General features: G+C 32.5%; 1 long non-coding RNA gene across 1 annotated transcript; it reads right to left on the reverse strand.

The window, feature by feature from the left end:
• Positions 1-1,236: 1,236 nt before the first annotated feature.
• LOC102015375 lies at positions 1,237-13,602 on the reverse strand. Its single transcript, XR_259578.2, has 5 exons — positions 13,489-13,602; positions 7,357-7,402; positions 5,729-5,807; positions 2,251-2,416; positions 1,237-1,655 (listed from the first exon to the last, which is right to left on the reverse strand). It is a non-coding gene; the product is annotated as an uncharacterized LOC102015375 (long non-coding RNA).
• Positions 13,603-23,028: the final 9,426 nt, after the last annotated feature.

Consider the following 23,028-nt stretch of genomic DNA (forward strand, 5'->3'; position numbering starts at 1 on the left):
AGTTTGGTCTTTGCCATATTTTGATTAAACATTTAAGAAGATATGTCATCCAGTTTAGTATGTTGCTGAGAAAGTCTAGACTCCGTGTAGTGGCAAAGTTCTACACTTAACTCACATTTGTCCGTTCCCTTACACAGTACTGTAGCAGAATCAGAATTTCCCATTTCTGGGTCCTCCATGAGAAAGGAAAGAAAAAGCCAATACCTCTACCCAGAATTCTGGCACTTAAGAAACTGATTTCTATCTCACATGATGCAGACCAGTGAAAGGCTGGAGGACACAATATGGGCAGCAGATTGAAAGCCTGCAGTTCCATGGAGTATCGGGGCAGCAAGAATTCAATACCTTGTTTAGGTATTGGGGGATGGGATGTGGATTTCACAAAGTATTACAAACAAAAGAATAAAGTACAAACCTACACTGAAAGGTCATAAGGGAAAGTATAAGAAATAGGTAAAAGTATTTATATACATTAGAATAAAAACAAACTCACGAGGTCAGTAATGAAACATGCAAGAAATATTTTGAGAGATGGTAGAACCTCTAGAAAGGCTTATTGGTACAGGTGTTTTTGGGGATGCAGCCATTCTAACTCTACTAGAAAAGATAGATTTTTGCCCAAATACATAAACAGGGAAATATACTTCAATGAAAGGAAACCCATTTTCTCCAGAAGCTAATTAACAAAAGACAAAGACCTATCTGGGTGTTGAGGCACCAGCCTATAATGCCAGCTACCCAGGATGCTGAGGCAGAAGAATCTTGAATTGAAATCCAGCCTGCACAACTCAGTAACATACTGAGGCCTGTCTCAAAATAAAAATAAATTAATAAAAAGTGCAAACCAGCATGAGAATGTAGCTCAGTGTAAAGTCCCTGGGTTAAATCACCACCACTGGAAAAAATTCAGTATTACTTGAGAAAACAATTTAAATAACTTTCTCAATGTGGCCAATAATATTAAAAAGAACAAATATAGATAACTAATGAAATCAGGGAACATCTATGGAAACAAAATAAAATTATTAAAATATAGTTACTATTTCAAAAGAGCAAATAGAAATTTGGAGGTTTAAATAATCAATGAGCAGGAAAATTGACTAGAGAGGTGGACAAAAATAGGTCAGCATCTGTATCTCAAAGCTATGAGGGTGATTAAGGTATGTTTTGAAGGGCATTAAGCAAAACTGATAGATCCCAAGAGAGAAATAAAAAATGCACACAATAGACATAATCTTTGGAAATGATAGCTGAAGATTTCATTTTTCTTAATAATTTATACAAGGACTAGGGAGAAAATCAGAAATTGAGTAGAAGAACTGAGCAACACAATCCAATAACAGAATCTCACTGCCATTTATAGATCACTCCACCCAATACCAGAATTACCATTTTTGAAGCAAGCATGTAACATTAAGAGACTGAGGTAAGAGATTAGGGCATGGCAAAGAGGCTGGACAATAGGATGTGACCTGTCACTCATGGAGAAATGTCAAATCACAGCCAGGTTCTGAAGTCAAAAGAAGATATGAAAGACACGCTCATTGTCTTCATGGGGACTTCTGTCCTCCCATTCTTTCGGTTGCCCATCTTCAGAGTAAGACATATCTTTACTTTTCTTCTTTTTTAAACTTCATTTTTCTTCATTTCTTTTCCTTTAAACAAACATCACATTTCCAAGTTCATCAATTGTCTTATTGAATTTTTTGAAATAGACATCAAGAGCCTGGCACCACAGGACATCTTACCATCCCATAATAACCCCATACCCTAAACCACAAAACAACCCTCACCAATTGAAAAGAACTGAAATTATGCAGAGTTTGTATTTTCTGCTGACACTGAGATGAATGCAGAAATCAATACCAGAAAGACATAAGGTAAATTTCTGAGTATTTTCAGGTTAACAGTATATATTTTAAATAATTTATAGTCAAATTGAAAATTTACAGGACAATAGATATGTATTAAACTGAAGAAAAATGAAAATTGAACATAATATATGGGAAGCACATAAATCTTAAAAGGAAAATTCATGTCACTAAATGCTTTCATTAGAAAAGAGGAAAGATTTCATTTAATAATACGATTTCCTACATCAAGGAAACAGAATAAAAGGAATATAATGAGCTAAAAGCAACTGAGAGAATAAACATCAAAGCAGAAATGTATGAAACTGAAAACAGGAAAACACTAGAGAAAGTCAATGAAAAACAATAAATGTGACAAAAATCTGTTTGGAATAGTTACCAACAGCTTCTGTAGAATTGCCATAGCCCTTCTATTCATGCCCACCAAGAAACACCAACAACAAAATAATGTATTCTCCTTAGCACCAAGAACCTGTAGAGTCCGGATAGAATGGTGCTTCCACATTTGGGTGAAGGAATATAGGAAACTGAAGTGCAATTGTCCACTGGCATAAGAAGGAAAACAGCAGAAGTTAGAAAACATGAATAAAGATGCTAAATAGTGCTCAGAGCATTTTTATTCCCCATTCTTGCTGGGAGGAAAAAAGAAACAACCAAAACAACATTCTGAACACATTGGTTTGCAGAGGTTTACTGCCTATGCCACAGGCTGTCACGCACATACTGTTGTTAACATTATAATTTTATAGCATTATTGAATAGTAAATAGCGAAAATCTTGGGAAGGAAATATGCTCAAATCACAAGCAATAGGATTCAGAAGCTTGCTACGTAGACTCATAATTAAGTGGGAAACACTTAGAATCATTGCCTTCTTCACTTGTTTTAGCACCATAATGTTTTAAATGTTACATTTTAAGGCATTTCTTAATTTAGTACTGTAAGTGAACATCTTGGTCCAGCAGTTAGAGAAGAATTATTTATGACATTTATTAGCAATATGAAGCAAATAAATTTTATAGATGCATGTTGCTCGTGATTAAATAAAATAGAAAATGCAAACTATGTAATCTTGTATACCTAATTCACTTTTTCTCAATTTGTGTTTCATTTTCAAAATTATACTACTAAAGCAAAGTGGACATAATTAACCATGTATGGGATATTAATGTATGCTTATAATAGGGATAACAGCTTTTATAGAGTAGGATGATTATTTTTACAACCCAATTAAAATTTAAAAGTTAGTGTTCCTTCATTATTTAGATTGAATTTTCTTTAGTACAGAAGTTTCATGTATTTTGTTTTAGAGTTTATACATATGAAAGGCACATTTGGAAAACAGAGGCAAAGTACTACTCCTTTAATTGCCGTGTAATCAGATACAATTTAACATTGTCCATCCCATTTGTTTTAATCATACAAAAATGTAATATTTCCCTGATCATTATTTGCTTCTTAATAGAAAGTGAGAAAATAAAATTTGCATGGCTCAAGGCCATATCTGTGTACAGATAGGTTCATTAGCTTGGCTGTTTGTCAAAATAGATTCTTTAGCATGATTCTGCAACCTGATGAGGAATTTATAAACTTTGCCATTTGTTATTGATCGTGAATATTAAAGTAGTAGAACTTGTTTTTCTGAATGTGTATTGACGACCTTTAACCTTAACTAATCTCATTTCTTGTGAAATTTTCCTTGGCATTTGTTCTTAAATACTTAAAAGTACTTTGTATTTTGTCTCTTTGGAAAAATTAAATAAACTGCACTGTTCTATAAAGTAGAGATTAATAATCCAGGTAAAACATAGATTAATATACTCACTTGAAAAACATCAACACTTGACAGAAAGATATTTGTAAAGAATGAGAGATTCCTTTTCTAAGGGATGAGTAGTTGGTCACTGTATATTTAGTCACAATAATTATAAAATAGTATGTGTGTAAAACTTGCACCTGTGCACATAATCACACACGAAGAATATGTAAGTGTTATATGAGTTCATCTGTGCTCCTATAGCAGGCTTTCTGAAACTGCATAATTTATAAAAAATTGAAAATTTTTTCTTTCTTTATTTAGACTGGCAATCAAACTCTGGACCTTGTGTTTGCCAGGAATATTATTTCATACAGTCCTAGAAATTTGAAAGCGCAAAATCAAAGTTAGAAATTTTGAAAAACTAAAATTGAGCATGTTTCTTTCAACATTATTTTGAAAAACAGTACCTTTCTGAACAATACCTTTCTGAATAGTACCTTTCATAAAACACAGAACAAACTATTTGAAAAACTACGACACATAAAGCTGAGAAACTATGACAAATTTTTAGAAATAATATTATTTTATTCTTCAAAAATGGACTACCTTGGGGGCTGGGGATTTAGCTCAGTGGCACAGCGCCTGCCTGGCAAGAGCGAGGTCATGAGTTCGATTCCTGGTACCGGAAAAAAAAAAAAAAAGGACTACCTTGAATTAATCCTCTTTATTTCTGCCCCTATGTTTCTTATTCATTATTATTTGGAGTGATATCCTCAGACATATTATTAAGTTTACATATTCTTGAAAAACATGTTTTATTTACCAAGTATTTGAGTTCTTCTCTATATTCTTTTTAAACAGGCAAACCATTAAGTCTATGATGACATTATTATTCCCTTTCTAATTTGTTCTCTTTAAATATAACTTTTCGTTTTAAATGTTTTGTCTCATCCATACCACTAGATTCCTTCATCTCTCAGTTGGTGATTGTTAAAAACAAATTGATTAGTGAAACCAGTTTTTGAAATGATAAAGTATTTCATGTAAAAGAGAGTGATATATATGTTTTAAATTGAATATATGTTATAGAGGCAAATGATAAACATTTATTCATAAGTTCTAGTCAGATATCAACACACCTATAGGTTTATTTGGTAGAACTTCAAAGTTTACATTGAAATTTCTATTTTAGAGGTCACTATAAAATGATTAATGTATCCTAATCTAAATTTTCTCTGACAGACACAATAATTATCATTACAATAATGATTTTGTTTCTGTATTGTTAGGGCTGTTCATAAAGTGTTAACTTTTGAATCACTAAACTTTGAGAATTTTCAGATTTCCTTCTTGAGATTAGTGATTTCATGGGTGGGCATATGTACCTAGAGAAAGGTTTTCAGAGATCTGTCAAAAACACAATCTCAGGAATATTTATTTTCATTTATGTTAGCATTAGTCTAGAAATTTTGGTTATCAGTGATAACATAACTATTTTCTGACCTATGAAATTAACTTTACAAAGACTCACTGGTGGCAGTAGATAAAATAATCATTAATTTAATGATCTATTTTTTATTCTGCTGGAAATTCATCTAAATACTATATATTACTATAAACATTAAAATCTCCCAATAAAAGTGTCTCCTCAAGAAATATAAACGATAACACCTAAAATTGCAAAGTGTATTCTTCTTTATCACAGTTATTTTTTGATTTACTTCCGGCCTTCTCTAGAGGCTGGTAAAGAATGCATACATTTTTGCTGATATTTTATCATAGCAATAAAACAAGATGGGAATCCATACTCAAAAGGCCACTAAAATCAGTCAGCATGTTTACTGCAGGAAACAACTGCTTGCCAAACACTCTACAAAACATCAGCAAAAGATGACCAGATTTATGTTCGTGTATTTTTACGCAAAACTCTCAATTTGTAGTATGTTTTAAATGGTTATAAACAAATGATAATTATGAAAGATGACCTGAATTAATATTATTCTGCTTATGCTTATCTTAGTGTATGATAATTGTCTACTGAACACTGGCAGAAATTAAACCGACTTTAAAAATTTTGGTTATCAAAGTACACATAATACCTTGGCATGAATGAACTTCCTTACTTAGGTGCTTCCTGTTTATGCAGTCCCAGGTTTTCATTGGTAATGGTCGTTATACCTGGTGATGATAGTGTGGATTTGCATATGATTACTTAGAAGTAATTGTTTTAATAAACAATTGTCTAGTAGTTCAATTGTTTTAGTAAACAACTGCATTTATTTTTAATCTTATTTAACTAAAAGCACCCACTATAGGAAAAATATCCTTTTGAAACATAAATTCATAAAAACTTTGTGTACAGAGCTGAAGTTCTTATAAAAAAAGATGTTTGTATATTTTAGCCAAATGAGAATTAGAAACTACAATTAAGTGAAATGTTTCCATTATAATTTCTAAAAACGTTCTAATGATGAGTAGAAGTGAAAGGCAATCTGTAAATAAAAATTAATTCATTGTATTTCCAATAGCAAACGTCCAATATAGTGCTCATGTACATAATGGGGCAATCACTGGTATCATCACTCTTCCCTAATGGAAACACAGGTAGGAAAACTGAATATACTTTATTTAAAAGCAATATAATGGCAAAGCACTAATTCAGATTAAGACTACCTTTCTTCCCTGTTGTGACAATGGAAAAAGACATGAGTTCCAAAGTTACACAAGGTCAGGAATTTTCATTGTTATTATTGTGTTTATTATTATGGTACTTCTGTTTTTACTGTGTCGCTGTCTGTGTGTGTGTGTGTGTGTGTGTGTGTGTGTGTGTGTGTGTGTGTGCATGTGTGTGAAAATACTCAGCTGTAGAAATCTGAATGGTAAAAAGCAAATTTGGGGATAGCACAGAAAAATGATGATCGCAAGCATCCTATGCTAACAAAGTGGAGTTAGGTCCATGTGAAGACTGAAGATAAAATGATACATGCTCATAAACAGAAACATGAAATGACCTCTCAGAGATTTGGAAATTTGATTTTTTTTTTCCTATATCATACTCGCCTATGATATTTTTTGATATCTCCATTGGAATTCTGTTTCAAGGATACACAGAAAATATCATAAAGAGGTGTTATATCAGACTCTTTGGCACCATAGCCCTCATATAACTGGGAGATAATCTTTCATAATAAGGGTAAATAAATTAATTAAAGTTGTCATGTTGTAGCAGAAAACGTCCCCCACCAGGCAGTATACTTCAGTTTCTGTTAGTTACCCTGGTAACCTCGTTTACTTTAGTTCCTGTTACAGTTCCTGTTACATCTGTTTCTTAGGAAAGACTCATCACTGTGATGCATAGTTGGTCACTGTGATGCATATTGTAAGAACCAAGTAATAACTGCCACATGCTCTGCTTCTTGTTGCAAACTCCATAAAAACTTCCCTCCCTGAGCCTTAGAGGCTGATGTTTTGTTTTTTTTTTTTTTTTTTTTTTTTTTCTCCGGTACCGGGAACCGAACTCACGACCTTGCGCTTGCCAGGCAGGCGCTTTTGCCGCTGAGCTAAATCCCCAGCCCGAGGCTGATGTTTTTTAGAGGTCAGTGCCTGTAGACATAAATACATTCACCTCCAAATCCTGGATGACGTTTGGGTGTTTCTGTTCCCTGCTGCTATGTCAGCTGATGACAAGTGTCAGGCTTATACCACAGGAAATCTCTAGCACACTTACCATGCCACAGAGAAAGCACTGCCTCAGTTTAAAGGAACAGGTAACACTTTCATTGGTGACAGCAACAGAAATGGAGAATGATTATGCCAGTTGGTTAAGAAAACACTGGAAAATGTTTTTACCAAACACATCCATCCCTCCACCCCCACAGTTTAAATTATTTCACATGAAAATTGTGAAACATTTAGTAACTGGCTTAAACTCACCAATATGTTATTTGACTACAATTTCTGGAAAAATTACAATAGAATGGTTAATGAAATGAATAAGGTCCTATTGTTAATCTTGATTTACAGTCAATATCTGATAATTACAGTCTTCATTGTCCATTATCCACTGTTAGTTCACCTCTTATTTAGTCGATATTTTTGCTGATGAAAAATAAAATGAACCTCGGTTGATGTAGGACTTACTGAAATCTTGTTTGCCATATTTTCACTAGGCTTTACTTGTTAGTTCTTGCTTGTTATAGGCGACACTGTGCTTGGGAATGCCAACTTATTCTGATGAACTGTAATAGATTCCTCTCTATACCCATTAACAGCAACTGTTCTGAACACACATAATAGCTAAAACCAGTCATTCTTGTCCGCAGGGTAATGTTTTCAATTTCTGCCAGCAGCCTGAGTTAATCCAAATCATCAGGTGCCAGACCAAGATTTAAGTTTCCGCAGTGTAATTCCTGATCTTGCTATTCACTGTTTTAGATTCCAGGTCTGAAGACCTAATTATCTGGATCACAGATATAACTGCTTCAATTGCTGCATTTTCTCTTGATTTTTTTTTCCTGTTCATAATAAGAAACTGTCAATTGCATGAGGTATTCTGCATTTGAAAAATTTAAACCAAGCTTGGTGGTCCGTTGCTGTTCCCCTAACACTCTTGGAGGATGAAGGAGGAGGATTTCAAGTTTGAACCCAGCCTCAGCACTTGGAGACTTAAAGACACAGTTTTTTAAAAGAAAGAGAAAAAGAAAAGAAAAGAAAAAATAGAAAGGCTGGATATGTAGCTTAGCATGAAAATTTGGGTTCAATCCCTAGTATCACCAAAATCAAACAAGCACATAAACAAGACCTAGATGGAAAGAAGAAAAAAAGCTAAAAAGCTCTAGAGACTTTTATTCCCTTTGGGGGAAGAATTTGCTTGCTCTTCGTTGGAACGTAAAGAAAGCATATTACTTTGTCTCAACAAAGAACTTAGATTGTTTTGTGCCTCTGTTGTGGACTCATCTTCTCTTCTGGTTCACATTTTACTTTCAGGGCAAAACCTTTTAGAATCTCAACTGAATTCATGGTGTGTTTATTGTTGTCCTTTCTCCTCTCTTGTCCTGCAGTCCAATTTTGTTTCCTTTGCTACAAAAGATTACCCAAAGCTCTTAGCTTTTTAGTCACTTAGCAATTGCTTTTTGATTGATTTCTTGGCTTCTCACTCGCGGGTTTTTTAGGATTTCCCAATGACCTAGAGAATTAAAGCATTCAGAATTCTGGATTCACTCCTCTGAGTTATTTTTCTCCAGGATTACTTTAAGATGCCCTTTACATCTTATATGCCTTCTTACTTCTGAAAATAAATTTTTACCTTCCCCTTAATAATATATCAAACTCAGTTTCTGCTTTCTGCTGGAGCTTTATGCCTGATCCTGAGATTTAAAGAGACAATCCTCAGCATAAAAACCAGTATAATTCTGGTCTCTTGTAATTTGTTCATTTTCTCTTCACCCTCTTGCTGCCTCAAGTTTTGCTCATGTGGTCATTTTTATACTGAGTACCAGATGTGTCTCACATTTCTTCTGTCTTATAGATACATTTTTCTAATTCATGTTCCCTGGAATTCACCTGTTGTCCAATGCCACTTTATAATTTCAGTTATATAATTTACCTAATGGGCCCATTTAACATTTTATTTTATTATTTTTTACTAAATGTATACTTGAAAATATACAGGAAAAGGCCACATTCTATAATTACCAAAGCTGTTTTTCAAGTAATTAAACCTTATTCACTTTCTACATATTAACATAGTGGAATAAACTTTATTGCTTTAATCAGTATTTTAATAATACAAATCATAGATATTAGATTTAAATGTAATACTAGATGATTGAAAAATTTCACAATAACTTCGTTTAGTGCCATAAAAATGGTGATTTTATTATATCTCTTTGGTTTTCCAAAAGTCAGGCTGTTCACAATAGCTTTCAAGTATTCAAATCATCAATTTATGTTGTATCAGATTATGTACCCAGTTAGGCATATGCAATTTATATGGCCCTTGAATTAGGACTGGAATTTTAACCACTATGAATGTGAAATGTGAAGAAAATGCCTTTCATTATCCAATTACATTTAAATATATAATGAGTATTTCAAGTATCAGAGGTTTTAATAATGAATCAAATATATCCCTCTATTTTAAAAAGTCACTACAGTGATTCGTTGTATTCCTACCTCATGTCCACATTCCTAGATGGTCAGGATTATTAGTCAGGAAAATAGAACTAAGGAATTTTCTAGCAAATGAAATAAGTGAGTGATATCACAAAGTTCAGAAGGAGATTCGTATTTGGAAGCAATTTTGTAGAGACAAGACTGTCAACAAATGGGATGAGATGGAAGGTTATTTATTGTGACCCTGGAACACTGCAGAGGACATAGCATGCCCTGATGAACATTATGAGACACTCAAGATCATTCTTCATTCTAGATGAAGAGGAAAATTCATAGTTTGCTGCAGTCTCATTACTCGATTATTACCAAGTTCCTGATTTTCAAATACTGGAAAACCACTGATCTTTTACTGTTTCATTCAATTTATTGGAAGTTGAGAGATTAGAGAATAATACTTGTACACACTAGTAGTAGTAGAATATAATAAACTGGATTATATTAAGTCTGAGTGAAGAATGCCTGTCAAAGTATGTTAATATTTCTGATGAAGGGAATGGTTAATAGAGCATATCAATATATTCCTTAAATAGGAATTCTAAAATAAAAGGAAAGATAAAAATAAATCAATACAGGGGCTTGGGGTGTAGCTCAGTGGTAAAGTGCCTGCCTGGCATGTGCAAGGTCCCAAGTTTGATTCCTGCCAACAAAATCAATCAATCAATCAATACAAAAGTGCAATGAGGTCACAAACTGGGGCAAAAGAAAATGGTACATTTTCTACCCAGTAAACAGTGTACAGTAAAAATAACAGTGTGAAGGAAGATTTTTGAAAGAAAATGACCCACATAAATTTTATTGAATTATCAGTCCACATGATTTTAATTTTTCATAACTAGTATCTCCAAAAGAAAATTACAGTAATATAGTTGGTTTTTCACGTACTTAAGTGATCATGATTAAATTTTAAATCCACCAAAGTTATTTACCACTGATAAAGTACTGGACACTCTCATTCTGAATTTGCACTTGTTGAAATATGTATTCAAAGGCTGTTAGGCAAATGAACACATTAATATACATCTTCCCCTTACAAATAAAGTTTATAGATATTTTAAAGTTTACCCTTTTAAAATTGTAGCAATTACACATATGGTATTTCAATCGTATCTCAGTAAAATTATTCCAATGATATGTGCTTCATACATAGAAAAATGAAGATTCATTTACAAATCATTTTGCTTTCTCAGATATACATCTAAAATGGTAACGATAATTCTTCAGTCTTTTGATGATACCAAGGTAATTTTATCTCAATAGGCAATCAAGTATGGAACAATTAACTTAATCATGAAATCAAGTGATGTTATTAGATGTATCAAAATATATTTCTAATTTTATGCTTTAAAAATTATAAGGCAATTACATTATTATTTTCCTAAATTATACACAACTAACAACATTATCTTCAGCATTTTCTTCTATTTAAATTAAAATGTTCTACTACTTTACATTAACATGAAGGAGATAAAAGGACAAAGCTATAAATTTGATTTCAGGTGTATCTTTCTTCAGTTTTTGAGTAGAAAACTAGTAAATGTATGTAGTCATGGGGCACTATATTTTACATTTCGTGGAGAAATTCAATATCATTTCTGCCAATTTTCATAGAAGAATGATTATCTAATTCTTTTCATTTTATTATCATTTCAAATTTTTAAAGTTCAAGTTTTTTTTTAATTTTTGTAACCTACTTTCACTATTGTTATTTTTTTCTTTTATTTACTTATTTATTCATTTTTCTAGTTATTTTCAGTATTTATTTTACAGTATTGTAGATTAAATTCAAGCCTTTTGCACTTAGTACATCCCTAGCAGTTATTTGTGTTTTACTGTTTTAAAATTTTGAGACAGTGTCTCACTGTGCTGCTGATATTCATAGGTGTGGCTCGCACTTGTGGTCTTCCTGACTGAGTGACACACACCGCTAGGGTTATGGACATGAGCCTGCACTGTCTACTTATTATACCTTAATCATACAATTGCTTTTACTTTGTGTTATACTGTAGACTTTCTCAAAAATGGAACATAGCATCTACATAGTAAGAACTATGTAGCATATAATTTGTCTTATCAAAATAGACAGAAGGAGTTTTATTTAACCCAAGAATTTCTCAGTACCTTTTTAACTAAAAAAGATGTTCATATTGTGCAGTGCATTTCCATGAGAAATTTATATTTTAGAAATAATAATGGAACAATATATCTATTTCTACTAACTATAGATCTTCCCTGAGTCAGTGTTTATATCTTTAAAACGGTATTAAAACACAAACACTCCATCTTTAATGATCTTTTAAGTTTCCAATTAAATGCATTACATAAACTTTTTATGCTCCTAATTTCTTATTCAGTTTACTTGATAATTGACAAATTGCTTAACATTTTCATCTATAAGTAATGATTTATTTTATACATTAATAAAGTGGTTCTGAGAGAATGATATCTTTAATATTTACAATGCAAATACACCTAATAAACTTTCCCAACAAATACCAATTAACTATATAAACATCATGAAATTTATAATTTCTATCCTCGTTGAAAATCATGACAGGAATTTTCAATAATTTCAGTAGTTATTGCTTGATATTTAAAATAAGTTCTGCATGTCTAACTGGCTAAAATGTACACAATTAATTTATTGGTGAACCTCTTTCTTGCAATTTGAACACAAACATGACAACACCTTCAGAAGAAACTTCATTCTTTTCTACTTTGCTATAATTACTGTCTTTTCGAAATTGCTAGGTCGTTTTTCCCATCCTACATTTTTTGTCAAATTATTTCATTAAAATAAATGTAACCCTATGTTATCAGGTAAGAACTGAGCTTCATGTTGCTTTATAGCAACTGCATATTTTGCCATGTTTTCCGATATTCTTGAATAGTTCCAAGAATTGGATACATAAGACCTTTGGCATTCTTTAGGTGGTATATTAGTAAGGGTTTCACTAGAGAAAGTTTTATCCTGCAGTAGATCAAAGAGATAGATATAAAGTAAATGTTAGATTTAGTATTCTTTTAGATTCATAAGAAAAACCAAATAAATACAAAGTGCCTGGCAATTTGGGATAAAAAATAACTTTAAAAAAAAATAAATGGGAATGTGAGAATGAAGGAATCAAGCACTATGTTGAAGAGTATGAAGGTTTCATATTTTGTAACAACAGGAAATGTAAAAGCCACAGACAGCATGGTTGTATGATTGACAGTGAGAAGATGAAGACTGCATTTAATTATTTTTGCATTCTCAGTATGACAAATGGTTTATGATCAGATGCCAATTAGAATGAAGTGGGAATAGGAGTTATGAGATTCAAAAAAATAGAGAAATGTAAAATACCTATTCTGTAAGTGAAATCACATTTAATTATAAAAATCATGTCTAGGATAAGTTTATTATATTTTCTTTTGGTACACATTAGTAACAGTTTAATTTAATACACACGAAGCACAAAAGTATTGCAGGATATGGGACTCATATCTGATCGTTTTAACTGTAATCATATATTTTATTTCTTGATTATTGAATGTTATTTCTAAAAGTTTTGACATTTAATATCACCTCTCTCTTGAAACAGTCTGTTTTTAACCTGCTTAATTCCTAGTAAATTTTTGCCCCACTACCTTCATTCTCACAGCTATGCAGTGGTAGATTTGCTACTAAAGCAAATGTACTATTTACCTGGCAAGTATTTTCCCTTTACAATATTGTGTTCTTCATAAAATTATTTTACCTGAAAAATGAAAAGTACACATCTGTTAAATCCATTAAAAGCAATATTAACTAAAAAAGAGAATGATACAATATGGAAAAAGAGCTTTAGAACATATGAATTTCTATATAAATGAGTATACTTGTATTTATTTTTGCACTTAGTGCTAGTCCCATCTAGACTGTATTTATATTCTCCTTGTATGCCTGTATGTGGTCTTTTCTAACCTTACCCTGTGAGTCTCTTGGGCAACTAATATGAACCTAAAAAATAACTGTAGAATAAAAAGAATGGAAATGTAAGGTGAGTAAATGCATGAATGTTTCAGATTACAAGGATAAAAGGGAACAGAGTTTACAGGAAGAGTGGCATATAAGTCTAATTATATATAAATGTTGAGTATTGATCCAGGATCATTCATCTGCATGTTACCTACTTAATCCCTTCAAAGAACTATAATGAAGTTTGTATTTCTAAATATGCTTGTGTATAATGTATAATAATTTAGATAGATGTATATAGATATCAAAGTATATATCTAAATATCATATTAATATATTAAACTATATTAGATATGCATATCTAATAAATATATAAATATTTATTAAAAACATATATCTAAATATCATACATATTAATATATATTAATTATATCTGCATATATATGTATCTCTATGATATGTTACAATCATTACTAATATTATCATATACTTGTGGTGTTAATCTGCTTTTTTGACCCAGGAAAATATACACGACACCAGGTACTTAAATATTTAGCTCATATTTTGGGGGGATTCAGTCCGTGACTGTAGATACCAAGGCAGACACAAGGCAAAAAGGAATGGTGCAGCAAAGCTGCTTAAATCATGGCAGCCTGTGAAGCAGAGCCCAGGGGACAGCCGCAACCAAGAGATACACCCTCCAAACACACCAGTGACCCACCCTCTCTGACTGAGCTCCTCACAGGACACGCATTTATGAACATCAGCGGGTTAACCCACTGGTTACTGTAATACCCTGTGATAGTTGCTGACTGTGTCAGCTGAGTAAGAGCTGCCTAACTAAATGAACAGCATAGTTCTGGGTGTGGAAAACCCATCCTATAGAGGACTGTTGCCAGAATAAAAAGGAAAATGAGAGGGAAGGATTGCTTTAGTTTCCTCACAGGGCCCCAATCTTCACTTTGACCTTAAATGTCCTCTCCTGGCATCCAGTGCAGACTCTTCAGCCTTCTACTGCAGAGCCTTTGGCATCCTGAAGCAGAGTCCTATGGGGAAGTGTAATAAGCTCCAGACCTTCGACTGGAGCCTTCAGATCTCAGTGAGCAGGCAGAGCTTTTACATTTTTCCATACTTGAATCTACTGTAAACCAATCTTGTAAATTTTTATACATTTGTATAAATTATGTTAAATCTGTTTCACTAATAAGCAATGAAAATTTTAACACCACGATGATATAGTAACCTCTCCAGGAGATTCTCAATCCAGGCCAGTTGACAATTACATTTACTGCCTCAGTTTCTAACTCTCCCACTTGAATAACTATTGTTCAAATTTAATTGATATGGAAAAAGTAGGACCATGGTACTGTATCCATGTTTCAAAACCTTTAATGTCAATGTTCTCTGATTTTTTCTATATTTGGGCAATTTACATGTTGGGAATTTTTTCCTAGTAAACCTCCCTTTTATAAGAACATATCACATATCTATCCATTTATGACCATTAAACCAGCAACAGAATTGTAATACATTCTGAGTAAATATTTGAGAGTGGACTACAGGGTCCAATTTGCTCTTGGTCAGCATTTTAAAAATAGAATTTAAAAATAGCAATAAAACAGTTTCAATACAGACTAATAGGACACTAACTATAATTAGTACATCGTGTATTGTTTTGTACATAGCACTTCTTCAGAGTACAAGATATAGGCATGAAACATTGTCAAAACAATATTACCACAGACTTTCTTTTCAATGAAATAAAAGAAACTGGTTGTATTACTCTCTTAACTATCTTCCATGTGTATGGAGATATATTTGTGTATATATATATATATATATATATATATATATATATATATATTCTTTTCCTTTTCCCTTATTTCCTTTCCCTTTTCCTCCATGACAGTTTTTCTCTTTATTTTTTTAAAGTTAGCAATTGCACTTCTGGGTATCTTCCCAGAAAACTAAAAACATCATACCAAAGTGATATATGTGCACCCGTGTTTATAGCAGCACAATTTGTAATAGCTAAATCTTGGAAACAACCCAAATGCCTACCAACCAAGGAATAGAAAAAAAACCAGGATGTGTTTTGTTAATATAATGGATTACTACTCAGCCATAAAGAACTATAAACTCAAAACTTTTACAGGTAAATGTTTGCAACTTGAGACCATATTTATAAGTGAAATAAATCAGACCTGTATGTGTAAACATTACATTGTCTCACTAGTGTGAGAAGCTGAATGAGTAAATAAGATACAAAATGTAAAATAGATATTTTGAATTGGGAAGAAACTGTTGAACAGAAAAGAGCAACTAATGGGGGAAATGGAAAGGAGGGAAGAGAGTCAAAATGAAAGGGTGAGGTAAATGTTTGGAATCCGTTCAGGACAGCTAGAGCCACCACATGCAATCAAAGACATTCACAAGAAGGGACTCCCAGAACTGCTGGGAAAGTAACAAGAACATTAGGATAAGTGTATTTCATGTGAACAGGTACATTCTGAGGAGGACTGATGGCAGTGTATCTCTTAATATATTTTTAAACATTTAAACATTCACTCTATGTATTCATCATGTTTAACAATCCCAGCTGACAAGTGTATATAGTACACAAGTAGAAATATTGACATTCTAGAAAGGTAAAACTATGAAGAGAGCAAAGAATATTGCTGGTTACCAGGAAATGCTCCTGGTAATGCTCCTGTGGGGTGAAGGAAGGAGGGAGGAATAGTTTGGGTACAGGGAGTATTTATTGTACTAAGAGTAATCTCTATGAGTGTGGATAGGCATCACTGTGCAATTTTCAGAAATCAAAGGTGATACAGCACAAAGAGTGTACCGTGATGCACAGGATGACATTTCATTCATAATAATGTGTGGATATTATTTCACTTGTTGGAAACAATATGCAGACTAGTGCAAGCTGTTTATTCTAGGAAAAACTTAAAGTATTATTTTATACAAGGAAATGCTCCTTTGTACTCCACATTTTAAAAATTAAATAGGCTTAAAAACAATGTTAATTAAAAAGACAACACAAGGCTATAACTACTAGCATACTTACTGTATTTAAAATCAGTGGCTTAAGTTAATTGTACAAAAACAGCACATGTTTTATATCTTTTCTTCAGTTGGTGGACAGTTAGGTTATTTCCAAGATTTAGCTTCTACAAATTATGCTGCAATAAACATAGGTGCGCATATTTCTATACAGTGGAGTATTACTCAACTATAAAGAAAGTTAAACTCAAGGCTTTTATAGGTAAATGGATGCAACAAGAGACCATACTCATAAGTGAAATAAACCAGACTTGCATGTGTAAACATCATCTGTTTCCCTAATGTAAGACACTGAAAGTGTAAATAAGATCCAAAAGGAACAATAGATATAGTGAAAGGGAATGAAACTGCTCAAAAGGAAAGAACTGGGATGAGGGAAATGAGAAAAGAAGGAAGGGGGAAAAAAAGAAAAGATATGTATATATACACAAGACAGCTAAGATAATTGTAGTACTAATTTCTATTTGTTCATTAAAATGAATAGTTACTGCTTATATTGTTTATCAATTTTGCATGCCAGTATCTCATAATCTGAGAAACTACTTTGATGATAACAATATGCAATATAATAACAATCAATAATTTCTTATCATCTTGTTTTGAAATTCTGTATCATTTTAATTGATTTTTCTCCCTTTAAAATAAACACAAATTAATTATAGAAAACATTAAATATAATTTTTATGTATTACAGCACATGTTAGCACCACACAAAAACATGTTTGAAAATGTCTAGCGAGCAAGAACATTGAGTATATTTTGAACATGTAAAATGATAACACAGAGAGATTGAATGACAAACAAAATAGAAATGCTACAAGTTAACAATGACAAGTTGGCTTGAAATCATCAAATAAAAGAACTTTGATTTATTAGAATATTGTTTGGGGGCTGGGGATATAGCTCAGCAGCACAAATGCCTAGTGGGCAAGCACAAGTTCCTGAGCTCCATTCCCAGTACCTAAAAAAAAAAATATATATAGTTTCTTATATAATTTTCCTGCATTTGATGAAATTTGTTCTTTCCTAAAAATAATCTTATTTGATTAAAATAGGCTACATTCAAGTGATAAAGTCATGCATTTTACTCATTTTCTTTATAGTATTTTTTGGTGCTTCACATTAATCATGGTATCTAGAACTTAGTATTGACTAAGGGTCAATAGCTGCCTTCGCTGCACTTTGTATAAATGGACCTTACCTGAGGGTCCTAATTGCAATATCTATTGCAATATTTTTTACAGAATAGATATAGAACATACTTTAAGTCTAAAAGGAATGGTTAGTTCAGATTGAAAATGGAAAAGATATGTATTATGATATTTAATATCTGTAAGTAATATAGACCATTCTATACCATGAACTTTCAATTTTCAAAGTCCTGTGTTGGTCATTATCCTTCTCAGAAGGCAGGAAAGGACAGCAAAGTACACTGACATCTAGGTCATTCCAACAGTCAAGAGTAAAAGCATACGATGGATGAGAAGAGATGCTAGTGAATTGTTTTACACTCGAGCTTAGCCAAAAGGCTGAGATGCAGTAGTGAATGGTTTTATCACTTTAGAGATAAATGAAAACCTCTGCATATTTCACAATATACCTGTGTCTTTTATTCAAAGATAAAAGCATAAAGACACTTTATGTAATACTACTTTTAATAAGTATGTATAAATCCTTATAATTTTTGATAACCAGTAGAATGTGTACGCTAGAAATAGGATTTGTTAGAACAAAATATACTAATTTGGTTAACTACTTTCACTAAAAGATGAATTTTGAAGATTGTTTTGTTCTTTAAAAAAACCCTCCAGTTGTATGTATTCATTTCATTCTTAATAAGTAGACTTTTATATAAAACTTCAGTGATTTAGCATAAATTCAGATTTAGCATAAATTCCTCTACGTGGCTAATCAATTATTAATTACTAAATGAGAGAGTTAATGAATCATGGCTATTAGTAAGCGACAATAATATTCAATGTCGATTTTGCATTTGATGGGACATACCACTGATATGATCTGAGACATAATGCCGTGGTGACTCTACATGTCCTCAGTCCTAAAGGATATTTTTGTGATAAAATGCGGTATACAGATACAGAAGCTTCCTATGCTCTAACTGTACATTTTACTTGCTCAGTTTATAGCATTTTAGTTTACTTCAGGATGCTCCTCTACTCCATGACCTATTAGAGCTAAATTTGTAGTGCTGGCCAATAATTTAATACTTATAACACAAAACACTGCTCTCTGTGCACTGCTCTCAGTTATATTAACCACTACTAAAGCTAATTCTATTGTAAAGACTCCAATCCCTTTTGAAAAATTCCAATTACAGCTGGAATAGAATACAATAGAAATTTAAACAATTATATACTATATAGCATTGCCATATGCACAAAAATTAATTGAATAATAAATTCACTGGTTATTCATCTGTAGTAAATGATGCTTCTTTGTGCTTTTAAGGAACCACAGCTTGTTCATGAAGGCAAATTACTGCCAAATGAAAGTCTGGGATTGCTTTAATATTATATTGGTCAACATTTTGTCCACTATGTATGTACCTTTCTTCAATACTCACAGGTTTATTTCCTCACCGTGTGTCCTTGCTCGTTCTTAACGCACTTCCTCTGTAACTCAGCCAAAGTAAAATTCGAGTCCTATTTTGTTCACTGTGGTATATTTTCCACCATCTTTCTTTACTTTCTGTCTTCCTTATTTTTCCTTAATGATTTTCTTTATTCAGTCTTTCATGGTTTATTTTGTTTTGTTTTTGTGTAATCCACAGCCATGAGATATTTAAGATCTTCATATTTTCATTTTGATAACCTTATGTTTATTTGCTGAGATATACTCCTGTTTTGCTGTGTAGGGACCAGTGATACAAAAATTAAAATAGTTAACACAAAGAAAAAGTAAAAGAAATTGTCATTATCTAGATTTAATAGTTAACATATATTTGTAATTTTGAACAATGATATTGTTTAAAAGGTAATCTATTCTGTAGGGATAAGAGTTGTGAAATTGTATTCTGCCCTGAAAAATAATAATAATTAACACAGATGGTACACATATAGTAAAAAAAGAAGAGGGGAGATAAACGGAGGGCATGATAAAGGTGAATAAATAAACCTAATAGTGTCTGCCTGTTGCCATAGGATGTTAGAAAGAAAATATCTGGAGGAAAATTAAAGTATACTATTCCAGGTCTGTGCTTTCCCTAACTAAGCACCTAACCATCCATAGTCCTCAGGAAAGAGGAAATTTTGTGGACAGATAAGCTGATAAAAAGGTTTTGGTAGAGAAATCGCTAACTGGGGATTTAAGTTAGTCATTCAAATAACAAGAACTAAACAGTGATTCATCAAGGTAAGGCACCTAGCATTTTAGGGACCCAGAGGTTTTTGTATTTGGAGATGCAGAACTAACATAAATTCATAATATTTTTGCATTTATTTACTCTAGAGGAAAATGTACCACTAAAGCTCCATAAATTTGTCAAAGGAATTGTTAAATTCCTTGTCAAAGGAATTATTTTATTTAGCCTAATTTTCACCCCCCCCCCAAAATACTAGAAAACATTATTAAAATGACTAGTAAAATGTCTATACAATTTTGTTCCTGTGTTCCCTTTATTTTTATCATTTTCTGAAATAAAATTGTAAATATCAATCATTTTATTCCATATTCTTCTCCCAGTGTTTCATGTTATATATATTATTGCTTAAGTCTAAATGCAACGTATGGGGGCTGAGGATTTAGCTCAACGGCAAAACGCCTGCCTGGCAAGCTCAAGGTTGTGAATTCGGTTCCCTGTACCGGAGAAAAACCAAATAAATAAATAAATAAATAAAAAATAAATGCAACGTATGAATTTAGCACATTGACTTAAGGTACTATATGAAGATTTTGAAAATTTATTTCCCAAAATATATAATTTCCCAATTAAAATTGAATTCTTTTAGTTTGCTACATAACACCTGTAACACATTTCCTGAGGCGTATTAATTTGGGCTGGTTAAAAAATCATGGGTTTTAAAGAGTGAAGAGTGTGCAGCAAAGTACATAGTAAGGACTTGTTGACAATCTCCAGAAAATTTTCAACCTTGACATTGTCAACTAAGCTATTTTCCTCTTGGAGAATAATAATATATAATGTATAGCTTAGTTTGTTAGCATAACAAAATTAATATGTTTGCAATAACAAGTTAGTTAGGAAATATAATCTATTCTGTCAATCATCATGGAAGCCCTTCATGTGCTTATTCATTGACTATCTCCTTATTTTCCCTAAAACTAATACTTATTCTGAAATTTTACTAATCTTTCCCTTTGTTTCTATTCAGTTGTACATCCTTTAACAGCATGGCATGCTCTTCTTAAAAGTATAATAAATAAAAGAAATGAATCTTAACAACAACAAACATGCTTTAGTTTTACTTGGAAGACCGTAAGATTCGGGGCTGGGGATTTAGCTCAGCAGCACAGCGCCTGCCTGGCAAGCTCAAGGTCGTGAGTTCGATTCCTGGTACCGGAGAAAAACCAAAGGGGGGAAAAAAAAAAAAAAGATTGTAAGATTCCCATTGTCATGAATTTTCTCATTCTTTATTAAAAGACCAGTTTAGTATGCTCTTTTTTTTCTGTCTTATACATAATTTGGTAGCTACTTTCAGAGGTTTAGGTGCTATGCCTTTATTAAGATTTTGGCACCTGCCTGGCAAGCGCAAGGTCCTGAGTTTGATTCCCAGGACCAAAGATAAATAAATAAATAAAAAGTTTTTGAATCATACTTTTCTGTACTCAGGAGGCACGTTTGAAGATTTTCCCTCAATTTTTTTCTCAATTTTTGTATTTGGAGCTGTTCATATTTTGTGTCATACATGCAGTTCTGCAGCAGAATAATAATGTTTGAAATAATCTTGTGTTTTCATTTATTTTTTGTGCTATGACAGGATAATCAAGACTGAGTAACTTACAAAGAAAAGAAATATATATCTTACAGTTCTGGAGGCTGGGAAGTCCAAGAACAAAGGACTACATCTGAAAGAGAGGTGTTCATGCTGGGCAGTGATGTGGTAGAACACATCACAGGGCAAGACCACACATAAAGGGAGAGGAGAGCAGGAGCAGGATAACACATGCAGAGAGAGAAAGCTTGCTTCTATGACAAAACTAATCCAGGATCACAAACTGGCTCCCTAAATTCCAGCATTAGTTTTTTATGAGGGTGGGTCCTTCATGACCTAATCACTTCTTAGAGGACTCAGCTATTAATATGAAAGTGGCAGTTAAATGGAGAACCTGAGTTTTGGAGAGGCTATTCAGACCATATCAGCTTTTTTGCATTTATCTCTTAGAATATAAATGCATACTTCTGTGTGCTGCTTAGCAAGCTCAGGGCCTCACACATGCTACCTGCTATTCCAGTGGGCAATAACCACGGAGCTACATGGGGTCATTCTGTGAGAAAGCAGCTTTTGATTTCATAATAGTAAAGTTCATGCAGAACAATCAGTTTAATGTGTAGACATTTCATATTTTAACTATTTTAAACTTACTAAAATATTTAACTCACTTACTTAAGGGAAACACAAAACATTTTGTTTTCACTTTCAGTATTTGATTTAAATGGATACAGTGTACTAAAATCCACAATCACTCTAAACTTATTAAGTGACACACTTTTTAACCGAGAGAGTCTACTTTTCAAGTTGGCAATAATCTGCACTATTGTTGATTTTTTCTTATGGTTTCCTATATTAAAATACAACAGATTCACACTGTACATTTCCTGATGCCTATACAGATGGAACCATTTCTCTAAGCCCCACATCATTTTGGAAAGGTATATCTGTAGATCATATCCTAGTCAGTGTTGTAGGAATGCTTGTGGATTTTAGGTCCCTAAGAATGAAATAATCACAGATAGATAGATAATTTCAGAGTTTTTTAAAATTCAAATAAAACATACATTACTTTGCTTACTTCCTCTATTTGGAATATGTAAAATTTTATCTTATAGTTTACATCTTGCATATTCCATCATCAATCTTGTGTATTACATTTGAATTCTACCATAATATATCTCTCTGTACTTGTTCTACATAAAGAATGTTGGCTTTCCAAAAGCCAGAATATAGGGGGACCTGAGTACTGTAGAAGAGGGGCATGTAAGTAAAAATGAACAAAATGTGATATGTATACATATGTGTAAAT

Source organism: Chinchilla lanigera, unplaced genomic scaffold, assembly GCF_000276665.1.
Source record: "Chinchilla lanigera isolate Chin_1 unplaced genomic scaffold, ChiLan1.0 scaffold00006, whole genome shotgun sequence".
Taxonomy (NCBI): Eukaryota; Metazoa; Chordata; class Mammalia; order Rodentia; family Chinchillidae; genus Chinchilla; species Chinchilla lanigera.